This window comes from Hibiscus syriacus, unplaced genomic scaffold (genome assembly GCF_006381635.1).
Source record: "Hibiscus syriacus cultivar Baekdansim isolate YM2019G1 unplaced genomic scaffold, ASM638163v2 tig00111149_pilon, whole genome shotgun sequence".
In the NCBI taxonomy this organism is placed as follows: domain Eukaryota; kingdom Viridiplantae; phylum Streptophyta; class Magnoliopsida; order Malvales; family Malvaceae; genus Hibiscus; species Hibiscus syriacus.
Genome location: NW_024062998.1, coordinates 621 through 14,985, shown reverse-complemented (window position 1 = coordinate 14,985; position 14,365 = coordinate 621). Strand labels below are relative to the sequence as shown.

Sequence of the window (14,365 nt, the reverse complement as noted above, 5' to 3'; positions counted from 1 at the left end):
GCTTCTACTTCTGAAACTCCATGTTCTCTCATGTAGCATTCAACAACCGAGGCACAGTGCCCTCTTTCTTGCTCAAACTACACACATAAATTAATTGAAATACTCTTACAATTTATTTATTTATTTTAAAGAAAAGTACCTTGTGTGAAGCAATATCATCTATGAGCGAGCATGAATGGCACAAGCAACAAAGATTTTAGGTAATTAGATGCCCAATTGAAAATCTCTGGCGTCGGTACATCTCCCATTCCAACAAGCGATGTGACACTTACTGCAATATTGCCAGCAGTTATAGTTCCGACCCTCATATATTCTTCCATCGTTGGTACGTAGTTTTCATGGTACCATTTAGCCTCAGCAAAATACTATCACTCAGCTGCTTAAACTGTAAATTGAAAACCAACAAAATAAGAAACAATGACATATGGGTTTAATAATTTACTCCCTTAACTTGGTATATGTATAAAAGGGGTTAGTTCATATTTACTAATGTAAATATCATAAAATTGAGATAGGTTGTAAATTTACTGTGTTTATAGAATGTTTGACACGATATGATTGTCCTTGCTTTGTCATCGCCTCCTCAATTTCTTTATAGAGATCTAATAATGGCTTGTAGAACAGTTTCATGTAATCTGGGAGTCGATCTACACAATCATCATTCCACCTGAAAAACAAATAAAGATCTAAGATTTAAGTTAAAATGTTATAAAATACTAAAATTTAAATTTTAATATATATAAGTTATTGACCTTTGAATTGCATCCCTAAAGAGTTGAATTTCTTCAAATGTGCCATATGAATCATATATGTCATCCATAATTGAAAACAGAGATACTACTTTTGTTAGTATCTCTCGGGCAAAAGAGTACATAGGCTCAAAGTACATTCCTAACATCCAAAAGTATAATTCCACCAATCTATCTCGTGCAAACGGTAGTTTTGAAGCAAAATCTAAATCTTTCCACCACCTGAAACAAACACTCAGTTATGAATTATTTTCCCCTTCAAGTTGGGTTAAAATAAAAAATTAATTGGTGTTAAAAGAAGTAATATGTTGCCTAGAGAGGTCATAATTTGATCCTCAATATTTATACATTATTTCAATTTGGTCATAATTTTGTTTAATTTAATAAATTTAACCTCCAATTAGATGGTGAAATTTGTCACTATTGGTTTGGATGATATTTATTTATTTTACTTATTTAATTTACTTTATTTTGTACTTAAAAGAATAATGTCACATGTCACCACCTTATTTGATACAAAATAATTTGAAGAAATAATATACAAGAAGGGGAATCAAACCAGCAACTTGGGTTGCTCCTAGAAGCATTTGAACCACTGGGCTAAACCCCTCAATTGGTTTTACAACGTTTTTATATTAGGTTTCCAACTAAAGACCACTTATGTAAAGAAGAAAATTGAAAGGGCTAAACCCCTCAGTTGATCTAATTTATTGGATATAAAAAAAATTAAATTATTAAAATTAATAATATATCTTCCAATCTATTAGTGACCATGTCACCATCTAATTGGAAGTTAAATTATTAAACTAAATTAAAATTATGACCAAATTGAAACAATATAAATATTGAGGACCAAGTGTATAATTATATCAATTTTATTAACTTCACGTTAGCACTATCGTTAAATGTTAACGATAAGTAGCCTGATTGAATGCATTTAAATAGTTAAGTGGCCTGATTGAATAATATAAAAAATGATGATCAAAATGAAAATGGATTATAATTAGGTGTCACTAGTATAATTTACCTTTAACTTTTTTTTTGAATTGTTTAGGAGTCTCATATATAGGGATGAGCATGAACTCGACGAGTTCCAACTAGACCTGATCGGATCAAGTTTTTTTTTTTAAATCCGGGTTTAGATCGGGTCGGGTCGGATTTGAGTTTAGGGTGAAATATACCTGACCTGACCCAGAAAAAAAATATAATTTTACCTTATATATTTAGGAACAATTATAATAATACCCCTTTATATATTATTTTTTAAAATTAAATCACTATTTTTATCGAATAAAATAATATTTTTATTATTTTGGGTCGGATTAGGTTCATATTTTATCTCAAAAAATTGGTTCAGGTTCAAGTCGGTGGATGGTATATATTTTTCGGATCAAATCGAGTCGGGTGACGGATGTAAATTTTCAAGTCGAGTCGGATTGGCCGAAACCCGACTCAAACCTGACCCATGCCCATCCCTACTCACATATCATTATGCCAATGTCCACCTTAGTCAACTATCACTTTTTTCCTAATCAACCCACGTGATTAAATGGTTTTAAAGCTTTACTTATAAAACTATCGATTGCTATTTAAAATCTATAAACATTTTAAAGCCAACTAAGGTTACAAATAAGGATGGCAAACAGGCGGGTTGGGTGCGGATATCTCTCTCCTATCCTTATACCCACCTAATATTTTTAAATCCACCACCCGCCCACCACCCATGATAGGTAAAATTTTTCAAATCCACACCCGTCCACGTGGGTACATTCTCAATCCATCCCCACACCCACTACCCAACTAGAGATGTATCCGGCTATACCTGCCTGAAAGCAACCTTAAGTTATACATAAGCAACAAACATAAAACAAACACATCCATTAAGAAACATAATATTAGTCTCTAAAATTATACCTAATATTTGGTTAAATTATAAGTTATATCTTATACAATATTAAGATTTATAAATTAGTCTCTAAAATTATACCTAAATTCATAATGATCCAAAATCTAATGGGTATTTAGTGGGCGAGCAGATGTGGGCGGATGTGGGGTGCGTAAGGGCCCACTACCCACGACGTGTACCACTTTCTAAATCCACACCCTCCCATTACCCACTAAAGTTATACCCATCCCACCCCAATTGGAGTGGGTACGGTTCGAAATGCACGAAATTGTACCCGTTTGCCATCCCTAGTTACAAATAAGCATAAGATCCAACGAGTTTTTAACTTTATCTAATTTATAGGATCGAGTTTATTTAAATAAAAAGCAAAAGGTATATGAGATCTTTGTATTTGTTCAAGAAAATTAATGTGGCCTTCGATTTTTTTTGCACTCAATGCGACCCTCAAACTTATAAAAGAACCTAATATGATCCTTTTACCAACGATTTCTGTTGCACTCAATGTTGACAGTTACGATGCTGACGTGGCACTTCACAGTGCTGATATGGTGATCTACATTGCTTACATGACAGTCCACAGTGACTGGTGATGCGGCTGATGACATGATAGGTGAGCTAAATTAATTGTTTTAAGTTTGAGGGTCAAATTGATTTTTTAAAAAGTTTAAGAGCTTATTGGATTTTAAAAAAAATTAAATTCAAAATATAAAATATTCAAAAACTTAAATAATAATACGAAAAATAAAAATTAAATTATTCAAAATTAAAAATGTATATTATTACTTTATTACCTTAAATTGAACTTGACTTTTATTTATATAAATCTAAATTGTTCTTCCTACACAAAATTTATTTTATATAGTTATCTTAAATTTTAAGTGTCTTTTTAAATTCTATTCCAAAAAATTATAAAGATGAATTAAATAAATATTTATAAAAACTTATAAAAAATAAAATTTAAAAATTATGAAATTAAAAATAGTTTATAAACTATCATAAAACTATATAATTTAAAAATAAAAAATAGTTATCTAATTAAGAGAAACATTTTTAGTGAATATAACCTGATATAGGAAAGTAAATTCCACATAAACCTGGCCTTATGAAAAAATAGAAATATCGATTTACACTGTCAATTCCTATTAGATACTACTCTATAAAATCAAGGTAATTATGATCTCCACATGTTCGAAGTTTCTTTGGTCACCCTAGTGTCTAATTTTTTAAAAGAAATCAAGAAATAACAAATATGTCTCCAAAAAATAAAATTAAAATAAAAATTTCATTAGAATTTAGAGGTGAATTCTGATATGAGTTTTATTTTATTTTTATTTTTAAAAATTCAGTGGTATCTGATGTAGTTTACCCTCGAGATCTGTTCAATAGTGTTTTGATGGTGATTAATTAGACTAGTGCTGTCAATATTAAGAAGTGAATATTCTTGAAGTATATCGATACGAACGATTGACAAGTATCGTAGTGTTGAGATTTGTTTAATTCGATTTTACTTGAAATCTTGATAATTTGGTATAATTTTGTCTTATTATGAATTATCATTTTACCCTTATTAGGTAAACTTTTACTAAGGAATTCTCCCTGAAGCAAAATGACTAAAATACCTTTGATGGCCTAAATTATGGAATTACTCTGGTTATACCTGAATCTTCAGTAATTCTTATGTAAGGTTGCAGAATTCCTTTATGATGCACCCGAATCCTTAATGGTGATGAAGCATCAAGTTCGAAATGTTTGATTAAATCCATTAGTAATCGAAACCTTTTTAATAGGGACCTCATTCCTAAAATCCAATTGATATACATAAGTTTCATATTCTCTATTGTAGATAGCTTCCAAGTGCCTTTGAAAAATATTTGAATCCTCTAGTATATTCTTTATGCACATTAATGTTTTCTTTAATTTTAAATGTATGAAATAAAATCTTGATCTATAATTTCTGTTTTCTGATAAAAATACATATGGTTTCTAATTTTTGATATTAATGGTTATTGTTAATCTAATTTTTATTAGGATGTATTACGGAGTTTTGCAGTTCAACTGTGATCAAGCTGGTAATTCCTTACAGGCCTAAGGTGACATTTGGGTAGGCTCTTAGGCCCCGAGATGCTGCCTTGGGTAAGCTCTTAATCCCCTAAAGTACTCTCTTTTGGTAGGCTTTAAGGCCCCAAGGTATTCCCTTAGGATGGCTCCAATGTCCAATGGGCCTAGGGTAAGTCATGGATGTAGCTCTAGGAAACTACATATGGTGTGTTTGGGTGGATGGTATTAATTTTTTCTTAAAAATCCATTTTACTGAAACAAATTACTATTTCTGGTTTTGTTGGAACACACTAGACTCCCCAACTCCAGCTTCTAAATCTGTTTGTCTGAACATTTCTTCTGAACTATAAGTTTCATGCCTATCAACTGAGAAATTAATCAGTGAAACCTCATCTTATCTCTATGACCTGTATATGCTTGGATAACTGAGGAAATGTTATGCTTACCATGTCTTCTTGTCCCTTAGCATTCATTCGGTAGTTCTGTATTACTGAGCATTCCCAAAGCTCACTCTGCTACTCACCATTTCAAGTTAAAGGAATTGGCCCTATGCAATATCGACATCAGTAGTGGGAGTTCCTTCGGCATTGCTGGCGAGTACGATACCTGTATAATTAGGGGGTATATAGGTCACATTTTATCTATATATTAGAGTTTGAAAATGGTTTGGATACTAAATATTAATGGACTTTGTTTTTAATATATGTATGATTTTCTGCACTTGTGTTTTTGTTTATAAGTTATTTTATAATTTTTAAATGGTTTAAGAAAATTTTCAAATTTTCACGTCGTTTTTATTGTAGGTCTATCTAATTGCCTTGATGTGACACCTTAGATCAGATCGGGTCGCCCTTATCGGTTTGAGGGGGTTTACAAACCATTTTTTTCTTTCTTTTTCTATTAATCTGGAGTAAGTACAAGATATTATCTATTTAAAGACAACTTTCAATCATTTGACATCAAACGGCCACACCCTGACATTTCAGATGCTTGGACCTAGGACCTCAAGAAATGACAAAAATTTCTTTACCACTGAGGTCGTTTGGTTCATGCCGTAGTCACTATTCACTAACCTAGCCTGGTGCCCTTTCTGCCCAAACCAACTGCCCAAATCTGGCAGCCTATTACAGACAAATAATAAATACTTTTTTAAATGACATATTTAGTATTTTAATTATCATTTTGTTTTATTTTAGTCACTCGACATAGATAGAATTAAGGGCGGGTGACGAAAAGATCCATCCACATCATAATGTCATTAAAATTTAAAGCATCAATGTTATAATTGAAGTCAAAATCAAAATTCAATGTTATACTTAAAACAATTGAAACTTTAGTGCATAACAATAAACCATCTAAATTCAGTGGCATCTGATGTACTGTACCCTAAAATGAATTAGAAATGACAAACTGGCCTAATGGCCCAACCGATTGAGAAGACCCATCAGTCTTTTATTCTCTAATCTGGATTCTACAAAGTTTTTGTGCTTTTTTCTTTTCTTCGACAATATGATTTTATTAGAAAGACTTAAATCATAATATAAATTTATTTGTATGCCTCATTAAAAACCTCCCTAATTATATGTTGAGGAAAGAGTACACCAAGGCATAATCAATGAGCAAATTATTAATTTCTTCGAGCTGAGACAGAGATCAGATCAATGACCAATAAAGTGATCCCATCTTTTGTAGTTTTTCCAACATGAGTGTACCCATCTTCGGCCTTATACATGAACTCAACGACCCTTGTAAGATTGAGAACTCGTGTAAGAAACGATATCGAAATAATCTTAGATGTCTCACTAAATATCATCTCATGGTTTATATCTTTCCATGCATCATCCACTTGCTTCATCAATTCACTGCAGCTTCTTCTTCTTCTTAAACTTCATATTCTCTTATGTAGCATTCGACGACCAACGTACAATGCCCTCTCTCCAGCTCAAACTACACATATATACAAACCAATAGAAATACTCTTAAAATATATATTTTATTTTAAAAAGTACCTGGTGTGTAATAATATCGTCAAAGAGACGAGCATGAATGAAACAAGCAACAATGATCTTAGAGTCGTGTGAAATAGGATGAAATAGTCGAGTCATGAGCCCCATGAGAAACTGAAAAAGCTTTTGCTGAAGAAGGTGCTCCAAATTCCTCCGCGAAAGCTCACAATCACAAGAAGAATATGGGACAAGAGCACCATATTCATCTCATAAGAGCTTGAGTCGTGTGAATAGGATTGAATAGTAGAGTCACCTTAAACCAATGTCGGAATCGCCCTATGAAGAAAAAAACCCTAGATCCATCAACCTTGTTGAAACGCTCACGCAAATTCTTCCAGACCAAGGCAGCACTGGATGCAAAAACGATGCCAGCAGACAAATCCGAACTTACAGTGTTAAGAAACCAGGACAGAACGATTGCATTGCATCGTTCCCATTGAGATTGCAACGCCAAAGTGTATCCTCCTTCTGACACTTAACGGAAGTGTTTACGTGACAGTTAACAAAGTTGGTTTAATTAAGGCATGGATCCTTGTAAGTTACATATTCACGGTGTTGGAACCCTACTTTGTTTGCTTCTATTTTGGTTACTACTTGTATACGATTTGTTTCCTTGAACTTTCATTTAATTCAATTTGACATTGATTCAGTTTTTAATTTGTCTAATGCCTTAATTTGAGTATTAACTTTAAAATCTTTTATCCTAGTCATGTATTAAATTTATAGATTAAATCCCCTAGTTTTTAGAATTAATCAATTTGATCACCGAGATTAACTTTAATTCTTAATTTTTAATTAGTTCCTAATTTCAATTTAATTTAATGAATTTACTTCTCCAATCAAATTGTGAACCATGTCACAATCTGATTAGAGAGGTTTTTTAAGTTTAATTTAATTAATTTAATAAATTTTTAATAAATAAAGATGAGTTTTAACACTCAGGGAATCTAACTTGGATTCTAAGAGTAACCTACTCATGCCTTAATCAGTGAACTAATTCTCACACCTGTTATTAAAGCAATACATATATTAAATTTAACTTGGGTCCCAAGAGTAACCTACACATGACTTAGATGTTGCCTCATCTACGTTAGATTTAACTTGGTTTAAACTCGAAGGAGACCAAAACTGCTGCTTGAATACTAAGACCGGAAACAACATGTCGTAACCGTGTTTCGGCGGGGACGATCGTTTGTTGTTTTTTTAAATCAGTTAAGACTTTTATTTTTGGAAAAATCCGGTGATTTGGAATTAAATTGGATAGAATTGAAAAGAGTCGCCATCGACCTTTGGGTTAGGTAGGTCGAATACCTAAAAATGTCTTTTAAAAACAATTTTAAGAAAAATCATTTTTAAAGACAAAAGTTGGTCTGCGTTTACCAAAGATTTTATTAAAATGGATTCGGAGTCGGTTACGCGTGGAGAAGGATAACACCCCCACAGCGCCCTAATCGGTACCTAGTCGATTAATTAATATCTTTGCAATGAAATTTATAAATTCAAATTTAATTTGGTTTATGATCCCCAATAAAATAACAACACATGAATTTCACCATGTTCAAAAGTACACAAATAGATTAATTAAATTACCCAGCCTTTATAAAGATAAAGAATATTCGATTATTTAAAATATCGAGACCATATCTTAAATAGTTATAACAACCTTTTCTCGATAATCTAAATAGCCGAACATTTCTTTTTCTTCCATTACCAAATTTTAAAGTGACAAGTCAATTTATTAGGTGTCACTGATGAGATACACTTTTATTTTAAAATCGTTAAAAACGAACCTCGAATAAGTTAAGACAACCCACTTAAAACAATTTTAAATTAAAAGGGTATTACCCTTAATTCAATTATATAATTATGAATCGAGTTATGCACATGAGGGTATCATACTAATTATAAAAATGATGTCCTATAATCATAAAAATACGTGATAAATACATTAAAAGCTATCTTGTAGAATATATATACATACGAAGATTATACACATATTTAGAAATATTATATATAATTTATACATATGTTGTGACATATAATATAAAAATAATATACGATATAATAATTAAAACATATTTAATATAAATATATACCTAATATTTACAAATTAGAATTTAATATAAAGAAAGATGGATATAAATTGTTCAGTGCATATATATATATATATATATATATATATATATATATATATATATATATAGGAAACATTAATTATGTACTGAATATAACGTATAAAATAAAATATGTATATTATGACGACCAGAATAGACAAACAGTAGAAACATGCGAACAAAATCAAGTTTTAATTACGGATTAAAATAAATTAAAGTAAATAGTATGTCAAATCTAGAGAGTACAAATATAATTTTCCTTAATATATAGGACTAAGTGATTCTCATTCAAACTGGGACTACATGTGTGTTTACCCATTAATTGTGAAGAGCACGTGGACATCACTTAAACATAACAGATTCACAAAGATACATAACCTTTTTTTTATTTTGTCTTCTCTCTCTAAATCACCCAAATCATTTAATATATATGTATTACTTATACTAAAAACAAGACCTGAACATGAATTTACTCATAAACTAGTGAGCAAACATGAAATCACGCTAAAGGTATAAGGACCTTAGCATTATTTCCCCAAAAATTATAACAGTTTAATACCTCCCCCATTTGTTTCGTTTCTGCCTGAGAAACTAAAACCAAAGCCTAAAAAATAATTTCATCTCCACTCCCCCTCCTCTCAACTGAACGGCGACAACCTATAGGACCCTAAGCCGACAACGCTCCGGCCATCGGGCCTAAAGTCCGGTGCTCCGTTCACAACCCATACCGGTCAAAGGAAACCGGCCACGACCTCCCTGCCTGGCGCTAGATCTCCTATAAGGGTAAACTACTTTCCTCTCTTCTCTTATGATTTCAAAATAGTAATAATAAGCAAATTAGTTACTGGAAAATGAAAGACAAAGATGAAAAAAAACCTTCTATTTGCTTGGTATTGAATCTGTCGAAGAGAATGAAATTTTTACAATTTCTCTTATCTAGAAAATTCTTCTTTTTTTTTTCTTGATTGCTTCCCCCTTTTTCCCCGTTGAAAGTTCCCCTATTTATAATTGTTTCGAATCCACCTTTCCTTTGATTAGTGCTGAAGCAGGTATCCCTAATCCCGTAATTTTCGGGATTTTTTCTTTATTTCAAAGGTTTAGGTAAACTTTTAATCTTTTGTTGACCTTGATTTTGATCCACTCACATTTGTTGAGATGGCCATGATGACAGCTTCTAGAGGCATTTGGTGGTGGCTCTATGTTGGCTTGGCAGTTCGGCGAAATGATTCTGAATGGTTATGTAATTGGACTGGCCTACAAAATATGTAAATTATTAAATTATTAGCATTAATAATAATAATAATATAATAAATATATATATATATTTTAATCCTGATAAAAAACGGGTGTCTACAGCTGCCCCTCTTTGCGCATTCTTGTGTTAACAAGAATAGGGAAAAGATGAAAAAGACAACCAGTTTTTGTCCAGTCTTCCTTCGTTGTTAGATTGAACAAGTCTTCGCATTATGAACTTCTTCTCTCTTTTGGATGAGTTTTTCTCATTATGAACTCTTCACTGAAAATGTTGATCCCTCAAGCGAGGCGTCCCTGACTCGAAATGCTGTGAATCGAGTGATAGGTCGAACAAGCTCTTCTCATTATGAACTTCTTCTCCCTCGTTGGATGAGTTCTTCTCATTATGAACTCTCCATTGAAAATGTTGATCCCTCAAGCGAGGTGTCACTGATTCGAAATGTCATGAATCGAGTGATAGGTCGAACAAGCTCTTCTCATTATGAACTTCTTCTCCCTTTTTCGGATGAGTTCTTCTCATTATGAACTCTCCATTGGAAATGTCAATTCCTCAAGCGAGGTGTCACTGATTCGAAATGTCATGAATCGAGTGATAGTCGAACAAGCTCTTCTCATTATGAACTTCTTCTCCCTCTGTCGGATGAGTTCTTCTCATTATGAACTCTCCATTGAAAATGCTGATCCACCTCTTTTGTGATGGAACCAAACCAAGGTTGAACAAGTTCTTCTTATTATGAACTTTCTCCTTTAGGACGAGTTCTTCTCATTATGAACTCATTGGAAATGTTGATCCACCTCCTTCTGCGGTGATCATAATTGTTATTGACTCTCTCTGAATTTCTGTCAAAACATTCAAAGCATTTCAATGAATATGAATGAATGAGCATGCTCCTATTTATAGATGCCTATTAACGTATGCATGATATCATTTAATATATGAGCTTTTGTCTTGTAAATCTTCATTTCAAACACGTCATTCAACCTTTCATTTGCACCCCACACTTTGCTTGGGCTATTTCTCTGTTCCCATACAAATCTTTTTCTACTTCCTTTTGATCTGTTCATCTTTGTCAACGTATCAAATATCAGTGTTTTCAATGTGCTTTTTCTCAGCTCACATGCATTTTCTTTGGTCATGTCTTACCCTACTCTCTTCGAGTATTAGGGTTAAAATTTCTGATATGAAAGTATTAATTCAGAGTAATACCAAGAAGTCTTTTATTTATTTTAATGCCATGTCAATCTACTTATAAGAAGAATGAATAAAATTGAGACTTGAAATAAAAACTTTAAATTCACTGACAAGGAAATGAATTTACAAAGTTATGACAATCACATAAATAGTGGAAATTTATAACCACAAGTCAAATGTCCCTATAGAACATTAGCATGAGTGTTCCTGAATCAATCCATTTGATATAACTATTAAGTTGAGCTTCTGTCTGAAGGATTTCAAGGTTTGCCAAAAGTTCTGTAAATGTGAAGCTTCTCTCAAAATATCAGACTTTTGAGAAGATTTAGCTGCCTGATGCCTAATCTCAAAATGCCTTTGAGCCGCCATTTCAGATTTTCAACTCAAAGTCTTCCTTTGGTTTCAAGATGTCCTTGTGGATTCTCGAACCCTCCTTCTTCATTTTTTCTTTCTTTTCTTTCTTTTTTTTTTCTTCTTTTTATTTTTTCATTTTTTTTCTTCAAGCATAATACTTCTTAACAGAGTCTGAGTTTACCGGATTTCTCAGTTTTTCCCCATCCATCTCTGCTAAAATCAATGCTCCCCCAGAGAAGGCCTTATTGACAACATATGGACCTTCCCAATTAGGCATCCATTTTCCTCGGAATCTTTATGAATTGGCAGAATCTTTTTAGCACTAGATCACCCTCTCGAAATTCTCTAGGATGAACCTTCTTATCATGAGCTCTCATCATCCGTTTCTGATACATCTGACCGTGGCAAATAGCTTTTAATCTCTTTTCTTCAATGAGATTCAATTGGTCAAACCGAGCCTGAACCCATTCAGCTTCATCCAAATTCACCTCTTTCAGAATTCGAAGTGATGGGATTTCTATTTCCACTGGCAAGACTGCCTCTATCCCGTAAACTAAAGAGAAAGGCGTTGCCCCTGTCGAAGTTCACACTGTAGTACGATATGCATATAAAGCAAAAGGTAATTTGTCGTGCCAATCTCTGTAAGTCTCAGTGGTCTTTGTGATGATCCTTTTAATATTTTATTTGCTGCTTCTACTGCCCCATTCATCTTTGGACGATAGGTCACTGAATTAGAATGCTTTATCTTGAATTGAGTACAAAGTTCTACCATCATTTTATTGTTCAAATTGGTGGCATTATCTGTGATGATTCTTTCTGGTAACCCATACCAGCATATTATCTCTCTCTTTATGAATTTGCAAACTGTAGATCTTGTGATATTTGCATATGAGGCAGCCTCAACCCACTTAGTAAATACAATTGCCACAAATATGAAGCGATGTCCATTCGAAGCCTTTGGTGTAATTGCCCCAATGACATCCATGCCCCACATAGAAAACGGCCATGGTGCAGTCATCATGTGCAAAGGTGACGGAGATGCATGGATCTTATCACCATAAATTTGACATTTGTGACATTTTCTTACATAATCAACACAGTCTGAATGCATAGTGGCCCAATAATATCCATATCTCATGATCTTCCTGGCCATAGAAAGCCCACTTGCATGTGTTCCACATATCCCTTCATGCACTTCTTCAAGTATACTTCTTGCTTCTCGGCATCTACACATCTCATCAAAGCTTGATCACTACCCTTTCTGTACAAAACTTCCCCATCTAATACATATTCAGCAGTCTTCCTTATTGTCTTTTTATCGATGCAGTAGTGGGTAAAATGCTTGATGTATTGCAAAATGTCATAATACCATGGATGATCATCTACCTCTTCTTCGATATCATAACAGTGTGCCGGGGTTTTATATATTTGCATTTTAATTGGCATCATATCAACTCTCTATTTGCTTGGAACATTGCAGCCAGTATGGCCAAAGCATCTGCCATTTGATTATCTTCTCGAGGGAGATAATTGAAATTGACATCTTCAAATTCTTTTACCAATTCAAGGATCAATCTTCGATATTCCACTAACTTTGGATCCTTTGTCTCCTATTCTCCTCGCAATTGATACACCACTAATGAGGAGTCTCCATATACTTGGCACTTTGATTTTTCTTTCTATAGCTGCTCTTAATCCCATAGCACAAGCTTCATACTCTGCCATATTGTTGGTGCAAAAGAACTCCAATCTGCTTGTAAAAGGATAATAGACATTTTCCGGGAAATCAGTATCGCTCCAATTCCTTGTCCTAAAGCATTAGATGCCCCATCAAAATACAACCTCCAGGATTTATCATCTGAAATTGTTTCCTCCTTAGTTGTAATGCACATCAAATCCTCGTCTGGAAAATTAAAGTTCAAGGACTCATAATCATCTGAAGCACGACTTGCAAGGAAATCTGCTATGGCACTCCCTTTGATTGCTTTTTGATTCACATATACAATGTCAAATTCTGATAACAACATCTGCCATCTAGCCAATCTACCAGTTAAAGCCGGTGATTCCATTAATATTTCAAAGGGTCAAGCTTAGATATCACCCAAGTATTGTATAACATGTATTGCCTGAGCCTTCGAGTAGCCCATACCAAAGCACACATAGCTTTTGAATTGGCGAGTATCGGATCTCACAATCGGTGAACTTTTTGCTTAGATAATAGATGGCTCTCTTTCTTTCCAGATTCGTCATGCTGCCCCAACACACATCCCATCGAATTCTCAAAGACCGTTAGATAAAGGATCAATGGTCTACCAGGAACTGGTGACACCAGAACTGGAGTATTAGACAAATATCTCTTGATTTTCTCCAAAGCCTCTTGGCACTCGTCATTCCAAACTTCGGGTTGTTCTTTCGAAGTAATTTGAAAACTGGATCACATTTTCAGTTAATTGTGAAATGAATCGAGATATATAATTTAACCTTCCTAGGAAACCTCGAATTTCTTTCTGTGTACGAGGTGGAAGATCTTGAATGGCCTTTACTTTATCTGGATCGATCTCAATTCCTCTTTGACTAACCACGAAACCCAGAAGCTTCCCTGATGTTACCCCGAAGGTGCATTTAGTTGGATTGAGTTTCAATTGATATTTTCTCAGTCTTTGGAAAAGCTTCCTCAAGTTTTGAATGTGTTCTCCTTCAGTCCTGGACTTGGCAATCATGTCATCCACATA

General features: G+C 33.4%; 1 pseudogene; it reads right to left on the bottom strand.

The window, feature by feature from the left end:
- Positions 1-155: 155 nt before the first annotated feature.
- Positions 156-3,260, bottom strand: LOC120154698 (annotated as a pseudogene).
- Between the last annotated feature and the right edge of the window lie 11,105 nt (positions 3,261-14,365).